The following is a 21,764-nucleotide window of genomic DNA, read 5'->3' on the forward strand; positions in this document are numbered from 1 at the left end:
TTAATTTATATATTATATTGTACTAAACGCAGAACATAATGATAAAAATATACTTTTCTAATGAGTTGCAAAGTGTTTTTTTATCAACAAATAGCGAAAGCCACAAAGACAAGCTTATCCAATATTTGTTATAATATATCTTATGACTTTATAATTAGCTTGATGATTATTATTAACCTGCATTGGCACAAATGTCTTTGTTATAATGGTACTCCTACTGAATTGTAGGCTTGGGAACAATCAGAGAAGCTAAACAGCCATCCCTAAAAAATGCTAATTTTAATAATATTGCATTAGCAGTACACCAGTAAAATCTTGATTGCAGTGTACAATTTTCAGCTATAAAGAGACGCCTCACTAGCTGTGACACATTAGGAATCATTCAAATTAGCGGCTGGTTTACCAAAAAGTATCTGCGACTGAGACCAGGTGATCATGCAGAGCCAATATACTGAAAGCTGGCAGATTGATTATGTCATGGGATGTTGCTTCTGAACATACTGAGCATGCTCCTACCAGCACATCGGATTTAAACATACAAGTATATCAAAAAAAGTGAAACTAGAAGAAACTACACAGGTTTAGCACACAGCAAAATGTATAAAAGTCTGTTATATTAATAATAGAACTATATTAATAGAAAACAATATACAGGTACACCTAATTGTCATTCAATTGGAGTAATTCAATTAGTCCTGGTAAATTACCATGGCTAATTGCTCCCCTGGGGGTTATTAAATTATCCCCTATAGCCGGCACTTTATGGGATTTTTTTCCCCCCTGCCTGGAGGCCCGAATCTTAAGTGTTTTTGCCTGAAAACGAGTAATGTTTTGTGCGGTAAAAAAAGGCTCTAATTTGATAGCCTGGAAAAAAAATTGTGGTAAAGTCCCGTTTTGACTGCACGAAAAATTAACATGGGCAACTGAATTCCCCCCTGTGTGTTGATTTTAGACATACAATTACAGTCTTCCTGTCCTGAAGTGCTTATACTGTGATATCCTCTAGTCTCCAAACCTTTAAACGTTCCCTGAAAACTCACCTCTTCAGACAAGCCCATCAAATTCCAGACCCACCCACATAACCTTCAGTGCTTCCCTATCTAATTACATCCTCTCTGTACAGTCCACATAACATCACATATCTTGTCTTTCCTTACTCTCACCCCCTCCTGACACTTGGCCAACATTGCTGAGTGACCATATCATACAACCCATTAAGAACCTTTGTAATCTGGTGGACCATTATGCAATAGGTAGCATCTATCCTTGTGTATCAATGCCTATTTCCCTATAGATTGTAAGCTTGCGAGCAGGGCCTTCCTACCTCTATGTCTGTCTGTTGTTACCCAGTTTTGTTCTATTACTGTTGTTCCCCAGTTTTGTTCTATTACTGTTGTTCCCCAGTTTTGTTCCATTACTGTTGTTCTAATTGTAAAGCGCAATGCAATATGCTGCGCTATATAAGAAACTGCTACTAAATAAATATTAATGCTTTGATCATATCATGTCTCTCCCTTCTCTCCTCTAAGATACTGTATGCGTGCTCTATTTCATGGTAAGTTTTGTTATGCCATTTAGTGGACATTAATGGAAGCTTTCTTTCTATTAATGGCTTTTTGGAAATAGGGCTTACAGATTATTATACTGTACTGAAATCGGTGACAAAATAACCTACTTATCCTACTACCAATAACTCTCCAAGTATCCTACTGGCTACTAACCTATCTTACTACTTGCTAACTGTACCAACATCCCTACCCTCTCCTATTGGTGACATCACATTCATGTTGTAATCTGCTTTTTAGATATGTCTCACATTTTACACTTTAAAATATTTCACTTACAATTTCTTAAATTTTCTTGAAATGTTCTACAATATAAACCATGTGACAAATATTTGTATCATCGGCAGAAGTATATACTCACCCCTGTAGGCCACGAGTAACTAAAATACATGAGACAAAACAGGACAGGCGTCCTGATCTTATATTTCTGCAGGTATCTTACTTTTTGATGTTTAAATTAGATACACCGAAAATAGGATTTTGGTACCTACCGGTAAATCCTTTTCTCGTAGTCCGTAGAGGATGCTGGGGTCCACATTAGTACCATGGGGTATAGACGGGTCCACCAGGACCCATTTGCACTTTAAGAGTTTAAGAGTGTGGGCTGGCTCCTCCCTCTATGCCCCTCCTACCAGACTCAGTCTGGAAACTGTGCCCGAGGAGACGACATACTTCGAGAGAAGGATTATAACGAGATTTATGGTAAGAACTTACCTTTGTTAAATCTCTTTCTGCGAGGTACACTGGGCTCCACAAGGATAGGCATTGGGGTGTAGAGTAGGATCTTGATCTGAGGCACCAACAGGCTCAAAGCTTTGACTGTTCCCACAATGCACAGCGCCGCCTCCTCTATAACCCCGCCTCCCTGCACAGGAGCTCAGTTTTTAGTTAACCAGCCCAATGCAGTAGCAGGAAAAGAGACGACAATGGTTAGTAGGCACATACACCACACTCTCACGACAGAAGTGTCAGTGGCTAATGCCATACAAACCCAAAGAAGCTAAGTGCGTCAGGGTGGGCGCCTTGTGGAGCCCAGTGTACCTCGCAGAAAGAGTTTTAACAAAGGTAAGTTCTTACCATAAATCTCGTTTTCTGCTGCGGGGTACACTGGGCTCCACAAGGATAGACATTGGGGATGTCCTAAAGCAGTTCCTTATGGGAGGGGACGCACTGTAGTGGGAACAAGAACCCGGCGTCCAAAGGAAGCATCCTGGGAAGCGGCAGTATCGAAGGCATAGAACCTTATGAACGTGTTCACTGAAGACCACGTAGCCGCCTTGCACAATTGTTCAAGGGTCGCACCACGGTGGGCCGCTCAAAAAGGTCCAACAGACCGAGTAGAATGGTCCGTAATGTGAGCAGGAGCCGACAGACCAGCCTTCACATAAGCATGAGCAATCACCATTCTAATCCATCTGGCCAAAGTCTACTTGTGAGCAGGCCAGCCCCGTTTGTGAAATCCAAACAGTACAAAGAGAGAATCAGATTTCCTAATTGAAGCAGTTCTCTTCACATAGACACGGAGAGCCCGTACCACATCCAAAGACTTCTCTTTAGGAGACAGATCAGGAGAAACTAGTGCCGGAACCACAATCTCCTGGTTAAGGTGGAACGAGGAAACCACCTTAGGTAAATATCCGGGACGAGTCCTAAGAACCACCCGGTCATGGTGAAATATCAGATATGGGGAACTACAGGACAAGGCACCCAAATCCGACACTCTTCTAGCTGAAGCAATATCCAGCAGAAACACCACCTTAAGGGAAAGCCACTTAAGATCAGCTGAACCAAGAGGTTCAAACGGAGACTCTTGTAACGCCTCCAAAACCACGACAAGTCCCAAGGAGCCACAGGCGGGACATAGGGAGGTTGGATACGCAACACCCCCTGAGTAAAGGTATGCACATCAGGTAAGGTCGGAATTTTTCTTTGAAACCACACCGACAAGGCAGAAATATGAACTTTGAGGGAGGCCAGACGTAGACCTAAGTCCAGGCCCTGCTGAAGAAAAGCCAACAACTTGGCTATACTAAACTTGGAAGCGTCATAATCGTTAGATGCGCACCAAACAAAGTAAGAATGCCAGACCCTATAGTAAATCCGAGCCGAAGCCGGTTTCCGGGCCCGCAACATAGTTTGAATGACCTCCTCAGAAAACCCTTTAGCCCTTAAGACGGAAGCTTCAAGAGCCACGCCGTCAAAGACAGCCAGGCTAGGTCCTGGTAGACACAGGGGCCCTGAACGAGGAGGTCTGGGCATTGTGGAAGTAGAATTGGACGCTCTGACAATAGGCCTTGCAGGTCTGAGAACCAGTGCCGTCTGGGCCACGCTGGAGCTATGAGAAGCAGAATTCCTTTTTCTTGCTTGAACTTCCGAATTACCCTGGGCAGGAGTGACACCGGAGGGAACACGTACGGCAGCCGAAACCTCCACGGCACCACCAGCGCATCCACGAATGCCGCTTGAGTATCCCTTGTCCTTGCTCCGAAGACCGGAACCTTGTGATTGTGTCGAGACGCCATCAGATCTGCGTCTGGAAGACCCCACTTTTCCACTAGGAGTTGAAACACTTCTGGATGGAGGCCCCACTCACCGGCATGTACGTCCTGACGACTGAGAAAGTCCGCTTCCCAATTCAGGACTCCCGGAATGAAGATTACCGATATGGCCGGTAGATGGCATTCCGCCCAATGTAGAATCCGTGAGACTTCCTTCATTGCCAGACGGCTCCGAGTGCCGCCTTGATGATTTATGTAAGCCACTGTGGTGGCGTCGTATGACTGCACTTGAACAGGACGGTTCTGAATTAAATGCTGGGCTAGCTTCAATGCACTGAAGACCGCCCGCAATTCCAGAATGTTGATTGAGAGGGACTCCTCCTTGGTCCACCGACCCTGAAGGGAGTGTTGCTCCAGCACCGTGCCCCAACCTCTTAGACTGGCATCTGTCGTCAACAGGACCCAGTCGGATATCCAGAAGGGACAGCCCCTGCACAATTGTTGGTCCTGGAGCCACCAGAGCAGCGACAGACGGATCTCCGGAGTCAATGAGATCATTTGAGACCTGATCCGGTGAGGCAGGCCGTCCCACTTGGCTAGAATCAGCCTCTGGAGGGGGCGAGAATGGAATTGAGCGTACTCCACCATGTCGAATGCTGATACCATGAGGCCCAGCACCTGCATCGCAAAATGTATCAACACTTGCAGACGAGGAAGGAAGAAACGAATCCTGTCCTGAAGCTTCAGGACATTCTCCTGACACAAGATCAACCTCTGGTTGTGAGTGTCCAATAGCAATCCCAGATGCACCATGCTCTGAGCAGGGACCAGGGAGGATTTCTTCCAGTTGATGAGCCACCCGTGGGCTTGTAGAAACCGGACGGTCATATCTAGATAACATAGAAGAAGTTCTGGGGAATTTGCCAGGATTAACAAGTCGTCCAGATACGGCTGTATCCTGACTCCTTGACGGCGGAGTACCACCGTCATCACCGCCATAACTTTGGTGAAGACTCACGGAGCCGTTGTTAAACCAAAAGTTAACACCCGAAACTGGTAATGGAGGTTGCCAAAAGCAAACCTCAGGTATTGCTGATGTGACGCTGCTATAGGAATATGCAGGTAAGCATCCTGTATGTCCAAGGAGACCATGTAGTCCCCAGGATCCAAAGCCAGAACTAAAGAGCGAAGGGTTTCCATACAGAACTTGGAAACCTTCACAAACCTGTTCAATGCCTTGAGGTTGAGAATGGGCCGGGAGGACCCATTCGGTTTCGGGACTAGAAACAGCGGAGAATTGTACCCCCGGCCCCTCTGCGCAAGGGGCACCTGTACTACGACTTCTGTATCCAGGAGGGTCTGTACCACCGAATGCAGAGTTTTTGCCTTTGTCTGGTCCAACGGGACGTCTGTCTGGCAAAATCGATGAGGAGGTCAGTTGTTGAAGGCTATGGCGAAACCTCGAGTGACGACTTCCCGTACCCAGGCATCTGAAGTGGTCTTCAACCATTCCTGGGTATACCCTAGAAGCCGGCCCCCCACCCTGGGATCCCCCAGAGCGCGGCCCGCCCCGTCATGCGGCAGGCTTATCGGCCTTGGAAGCTGGCTGACGGGCAGCCCAGGCTCTTTTTGGCTTTGGCTTACCAGGTTTGGAAGTGCGGGCCTGCTTGTTGTACGCCTGACCTTTTGCTTTACCTGAAGGACGAAAGGGGCGAAAGGAAGTACCTTTAGCCTTCGACACGGAAAGGAGAGGTACTTGGCAGACAGGCAGTTTTGGCAGTAGCCAAGTCAGCCACTATCTTATTTAAGTCCTCCCCAAGCAGAATATCTCCCTTGAAAGGGAGTACCTCCAGGGTTTTTCTAGAGTCCAGATCCACAGACCAGGATCTCAGCCACAATATCCGGCGAGCCAGGACTGACGTAGTAGAGGCCTTGGCTGCTAGGATACCGGCATCAGAAGCCGCCTTTAATATAGCGAGAAGCTGTGACAATATATGACAAGCATTGTCTAGCATGGTCAGAAGAGATTTCAGCTTCTAACTCCAAGGCCCATGCTTCAATAGCCGCTGCAGCCCATGTTGCTGCAATAGTGGGCCTTTGTGCAGCACCCGTGAGTGTGTAAATCGCTTTAAAACAACCCTCCACACGTTTATCCGTAGGCTCTTTTAGAGACGTGACGGTAGTGACAGGCAGAGCTGAGGAAACCACCATCCTAGCCACATGTGAGTCTACTGGAGGAGGCGTTTCCCAATTCTTAAACAGCTCTGGCGCGAGGGGATAGCGAGCCAGCATCTTCTTGTGAGGCACAAACTTCGTACCCGGGTTTTCCCAGGGTTCCTGACGTATATCCACTAGGTGGTCAGAGTGAGGTAAAACTTGTTTAACCACCTTCTGACGCTTGAACCCATCTGGTTTCTTAGGAGGGACGGATGGCTCGGGATCATCCGTAATCTGTAGAATTAACTTAATAGCCTCCAAAAGATCAGGAACATCCACATGTGAACTACCCTCCCCATCAGCAGTATCTGAGTCAGAACCTGTGGGGTCAGTGTAAGTGCCGTCTTCATCAGACGAGGTGTCAGTGACAGCAGTGGATTGTGAGGAGACAAACGCTCGCTTAGAGGACCCCTTGGACTTAGGCGAGCGATGGTCAGACTTTTTAGTAGTCAGGGACTGGTTCAACTTCTTCAATTGAGCAGATAAATCGCCCGCCCACGGCGGGTTAGCTGCAGGGACCACATACGGTTGTACCAGCATTGGGGGTCCCACAAGGGGTGTTAGTTCATTAACTAGCGTATGTAGAAGCGTGGAAAAAGCGGCCCATGGTGGGTCATTATGTACCTCCGTTGCCACAGTCCCACTGGGGGGCAAAGAGCCCCCAGAGCCAGAGCCCACAGCTGCTATATTCTCCTCATAGGGATCTGTGGCTTCAGAAACACCGGCAGTGTGTTCAGCCCCAGAACAGTTACCCTCAGAAGCAGACATGATATAACTTGCATTATCAGGTAACACAGTACAATTGGCAACAGCACAATACTTCTTACCCAAACCCCTGCGCAGTGTAGTCAGCACTAGCAGAGATAAAGGAGAGATATGGTGACTAAATCATAGAGAAAAATACATATTAAAGTATATCTTTGTGAAAATCCTATATCAATATAAAACCTGACGCACCAAGCCCCCTCAGGTTATAGAATATAGGGATAGCAAGTTGAGTGAAAGACACGAAATGGACACCACTCAGCTATCTAATGCACACACAGATAGTCACAGTTTGTACAATGTAGAGGTTATTACTAACAATAATACTGGACTGGACTAGCTTATATATATAGCTTATATATATAGCTATATAGTCAATAGATATAACACTGCACAGTAAGAACTGGATGTATATCACAGGGTAATTGTACTAGAAAACCCTGACTAAATGCACTCTTTCTTAACTAGCACTGTCTAAAAAGGCAGGTAGAATACTTAAGTGTCATGTAAAAAGTCACAGCATTGGTGTAGTATGGCTGACCGGCGGTCTCCTGACTGCCGGTCAGCTTACCGACGCCGGGATCCCGGCAGCATACCGACGCCGGGATCCCGGCGGGGAGGGGCGAGTGCAGCAAGCCCCTTTCGGGCTTGCTGCGGTCGCCACGCTGCGGGCTCGGTGGCGACCTGCGGTCGCCACGGGTTCTATTCCCACTCTATGGGTGTCGTGGACACCCACGAGTGGAAATAGTCCCTGTTGGTCGGCATGCCGACCATCGGGATACTGAGCCAGTGGGATGGTGGAGGAGGTCATGTGACTGTCGGTCAGCAGACCGCCGGTCACATGAATACCACCCCTGACAACCAGGCGGCTTTACACAGGAGGATTTGCCCAAGCAGTCCCAGGAACAGTGAAGCTCAGAGATAATGGCGCCCAGACACTGACAGGGAGTGAGGGAGAGACAGATATGCAGCTCCAGAGCGGGAACATTTCCGGGAAATGGCGCCCTGGGGCTGGGGGAGGGGCTTCAGGTCTAAGCCTTATCCCCCTGCTGGCAAAACCACCGGGTACTGTGGGTTACTGAAAATGGTTTAGAGAGAAAACCTGACCTGCACCCATGCCCTGGTGATCTAGTGGGATCGCCTGTACTGCCACAGTGTCCACCGCCAGCGTGCGCGGCCCGCCTCCCACTGACCGCGCTGGATCGCGATAAAGACCGGGTCCCGCAAGCGGGACCCACTCACCACCTCCCGAAGCGCGGCCACGCGATCCCGGAGAGCCCCCGTCGTGTGTGTCTGACGTGAAGAAAACCGGAGCCTCCTGCTGTAGTTATCCGGCAACCAGGGCTCGGGAGTGTACAGCGCCGCTGGGGAGAGCTGGAGCTGCAGCAGTGAATGTCTTCTGACATTTACCACCGCTGCTGCCCTTGAAGTCTTCACTTTTTTCTTCAAAAAAAGCTCTTCTTAGGGCTGCCTGGAGCAGCCCCTCTGTTATGTGCCTGCTTACTGCAGCACCAACTACAAACCTGGGCCCTCATTCCGAGTTGTTCGCTCGTTCTTTTTCATCGCATCGCAGTGAAAATCCGCTTAGTACGCATGCGCAATGTTCGCACTGCGACTGCGCCAAGTAACTTTACTATGAAGAAAGTATTTTTACTCACGGCTTTTTCTTCGCTCCGGCGATCGTAATGTGATTGACAGGAAATGGGTGTTACTGGGCGGAAACACGGCGTTTCAGGGGCGTGTGGCTGAAAACGCTACCGTTTCCGGAAAAAACGCAGGAGTGGCCGGAGAAACGGTGGGAGTGCCTGGGCGAACGCTGGGTGTGTTTGTGACGTCAACCAGGAACGACAAGCACTGAACTGATCGCACAGGCAGAGTAAGTCTGGAGCTACTCTGAAACTGCTAAGTAGTTAGTAATCGCAATATTGCGAATACATCGGTCGCAATTTTAAGAAGCTAAGATTCACTCCCAGTAGGCGGCGGCTTAGCGTGTGTAACTCTGCTAAATTCGCCTTGCGACCGATCAACTCGGAATGAGGGCCCTGAGCTCCTGTGCAGGGAGGTGGGGTTATAGAGGAGGCGGCGCTGTGCATTCTGGGAACAGTCAAAGCTTTGAGCCTGTTGGTGTCTCGGATCAAGATCCTATTCTACACCCCAATGTATATCCTTGTGGAGCCCAGTGTACCCCGCAGCAGAAACACAGACAGTGGTGAGATTCGTAAAGCTCACACATACAAGGCACGTCAAGCCAACTAGCTTGAACTACTCAGCAACAGCTGAAAAATTACTTACCAAGTAACAATGCAGTACTCAACTAAAACGAAGTTGAACTGAACCAAACAACAATTTGCAGGACCAGCATCCTCTACGGACTACGAGAAAAGGATTTACTGGTAGGTACCAAAATCCTATTTTCCTCTTATGTCCTAGAGGATGCTGGGGTCCACATTAGTACCATGGGGATGTACCAAAAGCTCCCAGAACGGGAGGGAGAGCGCGGAGGCTCCTGCAGAACTGATTGACTGAACTTCAGATCATCAGAGGCCAAAGTATCGAACTTGTAAAACTTTGCAAACGTGTTCGACCCAGACCAAGTTGCAGCTCGGCAAAGTTGCACTGCCAAGACCCCCCCGGGCAGCCGCCCAGGAACACCCCACCTTACGAGTAGAGTGGGCCTTAACAGATTTTGGACATGGCAGTTCTGTTGTAGAATAATCATGCTGGATAGTGAACCTACAGTAATTCAGTGAGAAATATAGTCTGCTTAGAAGCAGGACACCCAATTTTCTTGGGATCATATAGGAGAAACAGAGAGTCCGACTTCCTGTGACGAGTTCTCTTCACATATATCTTCAGAGCCCATACGACATCCAAGGACTTTGAAGTAATTGAGGAGTCAGTAGCCACTGGCACCACAATAGGTTGGTTGATATGAAATACCGACACAACCTTTGGAAGAAACTGCGGACGAGTCCGAAGCTCATCTCTATCTTCGTGGAAGATCAAGTAAGGGCTTTTACAGGATAAAGCCCCCAGCTCGGACACACGTCTAGCAGAAACTAAGGCCAACAAAGTGACCGCCTTCCATGTAAGAAATTTGACCTCTACCTCCTGTAGAGGCTCAAACCAATCCGATTGGAGGAACTGCAACACCACGTTAAGGTCCCAAGGCGCCGTAGGCGGTACAAAGGAGGTTGAATATGCAGAAATCCCTTCAAAAAGGTCTGAACCTCAGGGAGAGCAGCCAATTGTTTCTGAAAGAAAATGGATAGGGCTGAAATCTGGACCTTCACAGATCCCAACCTCAGACCCATATCCACTCCTGCTTGCAGGAAGAGGAGGAAATGTCAGAGTTGAAACTCCACCGTAGGAAACTTCTTGGACTCACACCAAGAGACATATTTCTTCCAAATACGATGGTAATGTTTAGACGTTACCCTTTTCCTAGCCTGTATGAGGGTAGGAATAACCTTTTTTGGAATGCCCTTCCGAGCAAGAATCAGGCGCTCAACTTTCATTCCGTCAAACGTAGCCGCGGTAAGTCTTGATAGGCGAACGGCCCCTGCTGCAGCAGGTCCTCCCGAAGAGGAAGAGGCCTCGGCTCTTCTTGCAGTAGATCCAGAAAGTCCACGTACCAAGCCCTTCTTGGCCAGTCTGGGGCAATGAGGATCACTTGAACCCTTGTTCTCCTCATGAGCTTTAGGATTCTTGGGATGAGTGGGAGTAGTGGAAACACGTACACTGACTGGAACACCCACGGAGACACCAGGGCGTCCACTGCCACTGCCTGTGGGTCCCTCGACCTGGAATAATAACGCTGAAGCTTCTTGTTGAGACGAGAGGCCACGTGTCTATTTGGGGTAAACCCCAAAGATCTGTTATTTCCGTGAACACCTCCGGATGGCGTCCCCACTCTCCTGGATAGAGATCGTGTCTGCTGAGGAAGTCTGCTTCCCAGTTGTCTACTCTCGGAATGAAGATGGCTGACAGCGCTAACGTGTGCTTTTCTGTCCAGAGGAGTATTCTCATCACCTCTGACATTGCCGCTCTGCTCTTCGTACCGCCTTGTCGGTTTATGTAAGGCACTGTTGTTACTTTTTCCGACTGCACTTGAATGGCCTGATTTCTCAGAAGAGGGGCCGTCTGAAGAAGACCATTGTAGACAGCTCTTAGTTCCAGGATGTTGATGGGCAGGCCTGCTTCCAGGCTTGACCACCGCCCCTGGAAGGTTACTCCTTGAGCGACTGCTCCCCAGCCCCGAAGACTCGCATCCGTGTATAGAAGGACCCAGTCCTGAATCCCGAACCTGCATCCCTCCAGAAGGTGAGGTAACTGGAGCCACCAGAGGAGTGAAATCCTGGCCTTTGGTGACAGTCGAATTCTCTGGTGCATGTGGAGGTGAGATCCTGACCACTTGTCCAGGAGATCCAGTTGGAAGGTCCGAGCGTGGAACCTCCCGTACTGGAGAGCCTCGTAAGAGTCCACCATCTTTCCCAATAGGCGAATGCATTGATGAACCGACACCCGGGCTGGCTTCAAGACATCCCGGACCATTGCTTGTATCACCAACGCCTTTTCCTGCAGAAGAAACACCCTCGGCACTTCCGTATCCAGGATCATACCCAGAAATGACAACCTGTGGGTCGGTTCCAAATGTGACTTTGGAAGGTTCAGAATCCAACCGTGACTCTGGAGCAGTCGTGTTGTGAGAACAATGGACTGCAGCAGCCTCTCCTTTGACGATGCCTTTATCAGCAGATCGTCCAAATATGGAATGATGTTCACCCCCTGCTTGCGGAGGAGAATAATAATTTCCGCCATCACCTTGGTAAACACCCTTGGTGCTGTGGAGAGGCCGAACGGCAGGGCCTGGAACTGGTTATGACAGCCCCGCAATGCGAAGCGGAGATAAGCCTGATGCGGCAGCCAGATCGGAATGTGGAGGTACGCATCCTTGATATCCAGTGATACCAGGAATTCCCCCTCTTCCAGACCTGATATCACCGCCCTGAGAGACTCCATCTTGAACTTGAACTCCTTTAGAAAGGGGTTCAATGATTTTAGGTTCAGAATGGGCCTGACCGAACCATCCGGTTTTGGTAGCACGAAAAGGTTCGAATAGTAACCTTTGGCCAGCATGTGAGGTGGCACAGGCACAATGACCTGTGCTTCCACCAGCTTTTGGACAGCGTCCTCTAGTACAGTGCTGTCCTCCAACAGAGTTGGTAAGCCTGACTTGAAAAATCGATTAGGAGGGAGACTTTGAAATTCCAGCCTGTATCCCTGAGACACAATATCTATCACCCAGAAATCCAGGCCGGACGATACCCAGATGTGACTGAAGTGTCCGAGTCTCGATACCACTGGGGCATGCAGTCCACCGTCATGCGGAGGACTTTGGCGTACCCGAAGCAGGATTTTGTTCACGGGAAACTGCAGCGGCAGGTTTCTTGGACTTAACCCGACCTCCCCTAAAGAAGGTATTGGATGTTCTAGCCTTTCTAGGCTTGTTAAGCCGAAAGGACTGCGTTGCAGCTGAAGAGAAAGATTTCTTAGGAGCAAGTGCTGCTGAGGGAAGAAACGTAGACTTATCTGCTGTAGCGGTGGATATCCATGCGTCTAGGGCTTCCCCAAAGAGAGCCTGACCTGTATAGGGTAGGTACTCCACACTTCTTCTGGATTCCGCGTCGGCCGACCACTGGCGCAGCCACAGTCCCCGACGAGCTGAAACAGACATGGAATAGATTCCCGCAGCCATGGAACCCAGGTCTTTCATGGATTCTACCATAAAACCTGCAGAATCATGTATGCTGCGTAAATACAAAGCAACATCATCCCTATCCATCGTATCCAAATCCTCAAGTAAGGTAGCCGACCACTTCACTACTGCCTTTGCAATCCATGCACTAGCAATAGTGGGACGTAATATGGCCCCCAGAAGCAGTGTACATTGATATAAGCGTGTTATCAATTTTCCTATCTGCCGGCTCCTTTAACGCGGTAGATCCTGGAATAGGTAAAACCACCTTCTTTGAGAGTCTGGACACAGATGCATCAACAATCGGAGGGTTTTCCCATTTTTTCCTATCCTCCTCAGGGAAAGGAAATGCCACCTGGTCCCTTTTAGGGACCTGGAATTTTTTCTCAGGGTTTTCCCATGCTTTTTCAAATATAGCATTCAACTCCTTTGACGCAGGGAAGGTTAGCGAGGCTTTTTTATTTTCAGTGAAAAAGCCTCCTCCACCTGCTCAGATGTGGTATCATTAACATTTAACATATCCCTGATAGCCTCTATCAACAACTGCACCCCCTTTGCAAGAGATGCGGACCACCGCAACACATCCCCATCACCATCTGTAGTGTCAGAATCGGTGTCCGTGTCGTCTTGTGTGACATGCACAAGCACACGTTTGTGGGAGTATATAGTGGGACGCCCCGAGGTACCAGACCCCGGCCATACTGCCATAGAACTCTGTCAGAAATCTGGAAAATCCAAGATTTGATAGAGGAAACCACTTAGGTTCCCTTGCTGGTATCTGTGCTAAACCAGTGCTATCCTGATTACATGGAATGGGATCATCTTGGGAGGATAAATCCTCTGCAGCATATGACACAGTGTCCCTGGACATAGCTAAGGAGGCCATTAAACACTCCACACACACAGGTGGAGTCAGACAGTTTCCCCCCCAAGAATGGCAAGAGAGACACAGAGATCGGAGCCAACCCACAGTACAGCGCTTTCAGTAAAGGGAGACCCCTTATCAGCACAGACTGTGTACCTTAATAGGAGACACAGTCATTTTACAGCCTCCCCTCCCTTCTACATCCTCCTGGTACCGTGTACTGACAGTTGGAGTTGCTGTGGAGGGACCTGTTCTTCCATCCAGCGCTGTGCAGGCAGGAAAATGGCGCTGGAACGCTGCTGGGTCTGCTCTCAGAAGCTCTGCCCACTTAATGGCGCTGTTTTCCCGCTCTTCAAGAAATATACTGGCCTGAGGAGAAATGTGCTGGCTGAGATCTGCGGACCCCGACAGACTAGCTGACCAGTGTGGGGGGTAAGCAGTGGCCCAGGGCGCCACTCACAGCGCCGCACCATGTGCCTCTGAACCTTCACAGGAGCGCAGTTAGTACTGCGCTCCCTCCCCGTTGCCTCCATCTTCACAACGGCACCCTGGCTTGCTAGGGGGGTCGGTGTCTCACTCACCACTCTTCAGCTTCTGTAAAGGGTTGGCGGCATGCTGCTGGGGCGAGCAGTCCCCTGTGGCGGAGATCGATCCGACCCCTCTGGAGCTCAGTGTCCACTCAGCGGAGGCAGTGGCTCAGACCCCGCAGGGCGGACACTGCTCCCCCCCTTAGTCTCTCGCTGCAGGCAGGCTGTTGCCAACAGCCTCCTGTAAAAAAATAAACTCTAAACTAACTTTAACTAGAAAAGCTCAGTAGAGCTCCCCTAGCTGTGACCGGCTCCTCCGGGCACATTTTCTAAACCGAGTCTGGTAGGAGGGGCATAGAGGGAGGAGCCAGCCCACACTCTCAAACTCTTAAAGAGCCAATGGCTCCTGGTTGACCCATCTATACCCCATGGTACCAATGTGGACCCCAGCATCCTCTAGGACGTAAGAGAAATGTAAATTAAAGTCTACTGTATATATTGTAGGATTAATGTCCCTTGAAATTGCTACTAATTACAGATGTGTCCTCCTACAACTTTGCTCCATTTGCTACAAGTCGCGTTACACATAATACATGAGTGCTGTGTGCCTCGGTAGCACAGAGCGTCCATTTTTTATGTTTTTTTAATCGAAATAGAATGCACAAGAAGCCTCTGCTGATTAAAATGATATGCAGCATGCTTATATTCTGTGTGTGACTAGGACTGTATTTGCATACATAATGCTATGCTACTGTGTTTTCCTGGAAAACACTAATGTTTCATTTCGGATGCAGATAGAGCCACAATTACACACAGCATATAGGCATGCCACATATAATTTTAATCAGCAGAAGCTTCTTGTGCGTCCTATTGCATTACACTGCGTCTAAGATGCAAAAAACACAAAAAGACGCTATGCGCTACCGAGTCCCACCACACCATGGCGCGACTTGAAGGGCTGTTTAACGTGACTGCATCAAGGATGTACAGTAAGAGGACACATCTGTACATATAATAAAAGTGTAAGGGTTGTGCCTGCACATACAGATGTAGCAACATAGTAACATAATAATTGCGGTTGAATAGAGGCAAAATGTCCATTGTCTTCAACCTATATTAAGCTGTGTTGATTATAATGTACCTGCTGAAGTAATGTTTTATGACTAGTTTTGTGACACCCAGATTAACAGCGTCAATATTTTAAATGTTATAACCTTGGATATAATTTTCAATCTGAAATGTATCCAATCCTTTTTTAAATGCATTTACAGAGTCCGCCATTACTACCTTCCCTGGCAGTAAATTCCAAATCCTTATTGCCCTAACAGTGAAGAACCCTTTCCTCCGTTGCGTACGGAATTTTCTCCCCTCCAGCCTCAGCGAGTGCCCACGTGTCCTAAACATACACACACACACACACACACACACACACACACACACTGCACACCCTGAAAACGCTCCGGGCTGCAGGCGTAGATCTCAGGACCAGCTGCTTCTCCCATGGGCAGCTTTACGTGGTTTGCTCACGAGTTAGTAGCCCCAAGCATGGAATTGTGTTAATTACTGAAGAAAAAACTGCAAATATTGTTTACGATATTAGCAAGTTTGTGATCAATGGGCCTAATTCTGAGTTGATCGCAGCAGCAAATTTGTTAGCAGTTGGGCAAAACCATGTGCACTGCAGGAGGGGCAGATATAACATGTGCAGAGAGAGTTAGATTTGGGTGGGGTGTATTCAAACTGAAATCTAAATTGCAGTGTAAAAATAAAGCAGCCAGTATTTACCCTGCACAGAAACAAAATAACCCACCAAATCTAACTTTCTCTGCAAATGTTATATCTGCCCCCCCCCCCTGCTGTGCACATGGTTTTGCCCAATTGCTAACAAACTTGCTGCTGCGATCAACTCAGAATTACCCCCAATGTGTGCAATATCAAATATACATCACAATATTAGATGCCATTACTGTCTTGTAAAAGTAGTTCCGCAGAGCAATAACAGACATCCAATGCCTAGCGAAGCTGCGGGAAAATGCTTATTAAAAAATAAACGTAGTAAAACAATCTGATTGTCTAAGACAAATGAATCTACAATGTGCACACAAAAACTGAGAAACAAGCTGGGGGCATCACCTCTGTCTGATACCGCCAACCACTTTGCTGAAAGTATACTGTAAATTAGCTGCCAGTAATCTGGAGAACATAATAAACTCTGAAACTTGGTTATACACAGGGAATATGGTAAAGGCTGGATGAATATTAGCAACTGACCAGAATTTCAGGAGGGGAATATGCCACTGTCAGTGCCAGTTGTATTTCTTTTTCGCAGCAACATCCAAATCTGTGAGGTGTGTGAGCTAAAACCAAAATACTGATCTGTAAGAAACAAGGCTCATATACACATCTTACGCGGTGAACATGAGAGCACCTGCTTGATATTAAGTTGTTTTTCTATGAATATACATCATTATTTATTTTCTACTGAGAACTTCAGATGCTATTGCAGATTCTGCCCACATTGGGTACAGAGAAACATGTCCTCCTAGAGAGAAACACTTCTACTGCTGGCCACACATGCTATGATATTACAGGTGATATAATGTGACCTCTAATCGCAGCAATGGCCAATAATGACCTTCATATCTACAGCTCGGCATAGTTGGAGGGCAAAGACTCCATGGGCAGCCGCCCAGGAAGATCCCACCAATCTCGTAGAGTGGGCCTTCAGAGACTGAGCAACAGGTAAGGCTGTTGACACACAGGCCTGTTGGATAGTAAGCCGAATCCAACGATCAATAAACTGCTTTGAAGCAGGACAACCCTTCTTCTGCGCATCATACAGCACGAACAAGGAATCAGTCTTTCTAAACCGAGCCGTTCTCTTGACATAGATTTTCAAGGCTCGCACTGCATCCAATGCCACCGGAGGGGCAGAAGTGCCAGAACTGGACGGATTCACAATAAATTGATTCAAGTGAAACGCGGAGACTACCTTTGGCAGGAACTGCTGTCTAGTACTGAGCTCCGCTCTGTTCTCGTAAAACACCAAGTAGGGACTTTTACACAATAAGGCCCCTAATTCTGAAACACGTCTAGCAGAAGCCAGGGCCAGTAACATCACTGTCTTCCACGTGAGGTACTTGTCTTCTACCGCCATCAGAGGTTCAAACCAGGAGGACTGTAGAAAGCGTAACACCACATCCAAATCCCAAGGTGCCGTAGGCGGCACAAACTGAGGCTGTATGTGAAGCACCCCTTGCAAGAAGGTCTGAACTTCTGGCAAGAGAGACAAATTCTTCTGGAAGAAGATGTAAAGAGCTGAAATCTAGACCTTAATGGATTCAAGACGTAAGCCTTTATCCAGTCCCGTCTGCAGGAAACAAAGGAATCTCCCCAAGTGAAATTCTGCAGATGTATATGTGCGTTCCTCGCACCAAGAGACATATCTCCGCCAGATATGATGATAGTGTTTTGACATCACAAGTTTTCTGGCTTGCACCATGGTGGCAATGACCTTTTTGGAAAGCCCTTTGTGAGCTAGGATGTTCCGCTCAACTTCCATGCCGTCAAATGAAGCCACCGAAGAATGGGTAGACGAACGGTCCTTGCTGAAGAAGATCTCTTCGTGGCAGCAGAGAGCAAGGGTCCTCTACGGACATGTCCAGAAGAACCTCGTACCCAATCCGTGGCAATCAAGATTGCCTGCACTCCTTGATGCCTGATCCTCTTGAGTACCTTGGGGATCAACGGAATCGGAGGAAATAGGTAGAGCAGCTGGTAAGGTCAAGGCGTTGTCAGCGTATCCACTGCACTCGCCTGAGGGTCTCTGGTACACGAGCAATAGTAACAAAGCTTCTTGTTGAGGCGAGAGGCCTTCATGTCGATCTGTGGGCAGCCCCATCTGTCGATGATCTGTTGAAACACCTGAGGGTGTAGTCCCCACTCCCCTGAGTGGAGATTGTGGCGACTAAGTCCGCTTCCCAGTTGTCCACCCCCGGAATGAAGATTATGAACAGTGCTCTTGCATTTCTTTCTGCCCAGAAGAGTATTCCTGACACTTCTCACATGCAGGCTCTGCTTTTTGTCCCTCCTTGTCGATTGATGTACACCACAGCCGTGGCGTTGTCCGTCTGGACCTAGATCGCTTAAACCCTGAGTAGAGGGGAGGCCTAAATCAGAGCATTGTAGATGGCCCGAAGTTCCAGGATGTTGACCGGAAGGAGGGCCTCTTGGGCAGACCACCTGCCCTAGAACTGCGCTCCCATCCTCTCAGACTCACATCCGTCGTGAGGAGGATCCAATCCTGAATCCCAAAGCGTCGACCTTCCTGCAGGTTGGGAGATTGTAGCCACCACAGGAGTAAAAGCCTGGCCTGGGGTGACAGCCAAATCATCCGGTGCATCTGAAGATGGGAGCCGGACCACTTGTTCAGGATATCCAACTGGAACGGTCTGGCATGAAAGCTTACGAACTGTATCGCCTCGTATGAGGACACCATCTTCCCCAACAATTTTATGCAAAGATGAATGGATACTCGAGCAGGTCGGAGAACCATGCGAACCAATTCTTAAAGTGTTCTCACTTTTTCCTCTGGGAGGAACACTTTCTGTGCTACTGTATCCAGGAGCAACCCCAGAAACAGGATCTGCTGAGATGGTTCCAGGTGGGACTCCTGCAGATTGAGGATCCACCCGTGGTGAGACAGAAGTTGGATAGTGCGATCTATGTGGAGCAATAGAAGCTCCCTGGAACTTGCTTTTATCAGGAGATCATCCAGGTATGGAATTACGTTGACCCCCTGGACCCTGAGCTGAAACATCATTTCCACCATCACCTTCATGAACACCCTCGGAGCTGTAGACAGGCCGAAGGGTAACGCATGAAACTGGTAGTGATCGCTCAGTAGGGCGAACCGCAGATAGGCCTGATAAGGAGGCCAAATTGAGATATGGAGGTAAGCGTCCTTGATATCCAGGGACACTAGGAATTCCTGTTGGTCCAGGCCTGCAATCACTGCTCTCAAAGATTCCATCTTGAATTTGAAAACCTTCAGGTAAGGATTCAAGGACTTCAGATTCAGAATGGATCTCACAGTCTGGTTTTAGTACTAGGAACAGACTAGAGTAATAATCCTGTCCTCGTTGTTGTAGGGGTACTGGAACAATGACCGGGGACTGGACCAACTTGTTTATGGCCAGTAGTAGCGTACCACGCATATTTTCCAAAGCTGGTAAGCCTGATCTGAAAAATCGTTGTGGAGGAGCACCAGCTGGTAACCCTGAGAGATAAGGTCCCTTACCCAAGCATCTTGGCAGGAACCATCCCAGATGTGGCTGTAGTGATGTAATCGAACTCCCACCACGAGATCCCCTTGGGGTGGGTGGGCACCATCATGCTGAAGACTTTGCGGAAGCGGAACGGATGCTCTGGTCCTGAGATCCGGCAACGGCTGGATTCTTAGGTTTTTCTCTTGAGCCTCTAGCTACGTTGGAGGCCCCCCTGGCCCTAGATCGAAATCTGGAGGACCGAAAGGGGAGTAGACTGTCCCTGGTAGGTACGTCTAGCAGTCGGAGCCCCAGAAGGGAGAAACGTGGATTTCCCAGCAGTAGTTTTGGAAATCCATGCAGCCAATTCACCTCCAAAATGCCATTCACCTGTGAAGGGAAGATATTCCACATTACGTTTGGAGTCAGCATCAGCAATCCACTGACGCAACCATATGGCTCTGCGCACAGACACAGCCATAGCCTAGCATTAATATTGCCATCTCTTTAAGGGAGTCACAGAGGACTCTTGCTGTGTCCTGAATGTGTTTTAGGAAAGTTACAGTAGTAACTAAGGTTATATCACCCTAGAGACCTTCCTGAATTTGAGTAGCCCAGGAATGAATTGCATGTGTCATCCAGCAACCTGCAATGACCGGTCTTTGAGCTACACCTGCAGCAGTGTAGCTAGATTTCAGAGTGGTCTCAATTTTCATATCTGCCGGGTCCTTTACCGTAAAGGAGCCTGGAGCAGGAAGTACCGCCTTTTTAAAAAGGAGAGAGACTGAAACGTCTACTGCTGGAGATTCTTTCCAGAATTTCCTGCCTTCAGGGGCAAAGTGGAAGGTATGCAAAAACCGCTTGGACACCTGCTATTTTTTGTCTGGATTTTTCCAGGCTATTTTAAATAAATCATCCAATTCCTTGGGAGTCAGGAAATGAGACTGTCATTTTGTCTTGTGGGAGAAAAAATTACTGCTGATTATTAGCATCCTCTCTAGGGGGAGCTTTAACACATCCCTAATAGCCAATATGAGGGGTTCAATACCCTGTGTAGGTGTGGTGTCCCCACTTATGGGATCCACATCATCCCCATCATCCTGTATATCATCATCAGTATCTGACAGTAGTGCAGGTAAAACACGTTTTTGTGCACCTGCAGTAGACAGGGGGGGATGTTTAGCAGCTAGATTTGCCACTGCTTGTTGCAGTTCCTGAGTTTTATTGGCATTTGCAGTGAGCTGAGATGACATATCAGACATCATAGTTTTGATATCCCCCAGCCAGTAGGGCTCTTGACTCTCCTCCACATCGTTATCAGCATTTTGTGATGGCTGATTACACTGCTCACATGATATTGAGCCAGATGAGATAGGGGAGAATCTAGCATTGCATACACTGCATAACTTCTGTTTTACCATTGTGAAGAAGAAGAACAGGTACAATACACATACAACACAGTCTGAAATACAATACAAGCCTGCCTTATTGCATATGAGAGGAGACACAGGAGAGAGGACACCAGCGCACCCAACGCTGCACAGCCCCAGTGAGGCGGTCAGCATTTTATATATACATAACCAACAGTGAGACTGTCTTATGAAAATTCCCTCAGAGGAATGATATTTGTGCGCATTATAGCGGCTCTCCCCCTCTACACACGGTACCAGTGATCCAGCGTGACCGTTATGGAGGAGCTGTATGAGGCTGCTGCTGCTTATGCAGAGGAAGGCGTTAAAATGCTGCTGAGCCCGTCCTCATGTAGCTCCGCCACCCGCTATGGCGCCGGAGCTACTGTGTAATATTTATACTGGCCATGTCTCCCTATGAGTTTGTAGCCTCAAATAAATGCTTGGTACAAGAATATTTAGCCAGTCTCACGCAGGGGCTACAGCGAGTCCCCCCCAGGATGGACCCGTACGCCTCACCCGCACTTCTGCTGCACAGTGTACCGGGGGACCCGGTCCCCCGGGGTCCATGGTGTGTACTCACCACCGATGACCACCTTCAGGCAGCGTCAGGGGTGTGCAGCATGCTGCGGCTGTGACAGCCAATGCGCCATGCCCCGCTGTACAAACAGACCCGGGGAAGCGGCTCTGCAACTCAAGATGCCGAGGTCGGTGCCTCGCCGCCCCCCCCACCCCACCCCCTCCTCCTCCTAACTCCCACGGTGCAGGTATGCTGTTGCCTAAATAGCATACTGAAAAAAATTAAAGTTTAAAAGAAATTGAAGAAAAAACTCTGGAGTTTGCAGAGTGTGCATCCTCTCCCGAGGGCACTTTTTTCTAAACTGACCTGTAGGACA

The 21,764-nt window shown here is 48.4% G+C and overlaps 1 protein-coding gene across 1 annotated transcript in view; it reads right to left on the bottom strand.

Moving 5' to 3' along the window:
* The window catches only part of EFL1 (elongation factor like GTPase 1), a 651,720-nt gene that overhangs the window by 421,365 nt on the left and 208,591 nt on the right, over positions 1 to 21,764 (bottom strand). The gene's annotated exons all lie outside the window — the stretch shown is intronic.

The sequence above is a fragment of the Pseudophryne corroboree genome, chromosome 6 (genome assembly GCF_028390025.1).
Source record: "Pseudophryne corroboree isolate aPseCor3 chromosome 6, aPseCor3.hap2, whole genome shotgun sequence".
Classification (NCBI taxonomy): Eukaryota; Metazoa; Chordata; class Amphibia; order Anura; family Myobatrachidae; genus Pseudophryne; species Pseudophryne corroboree.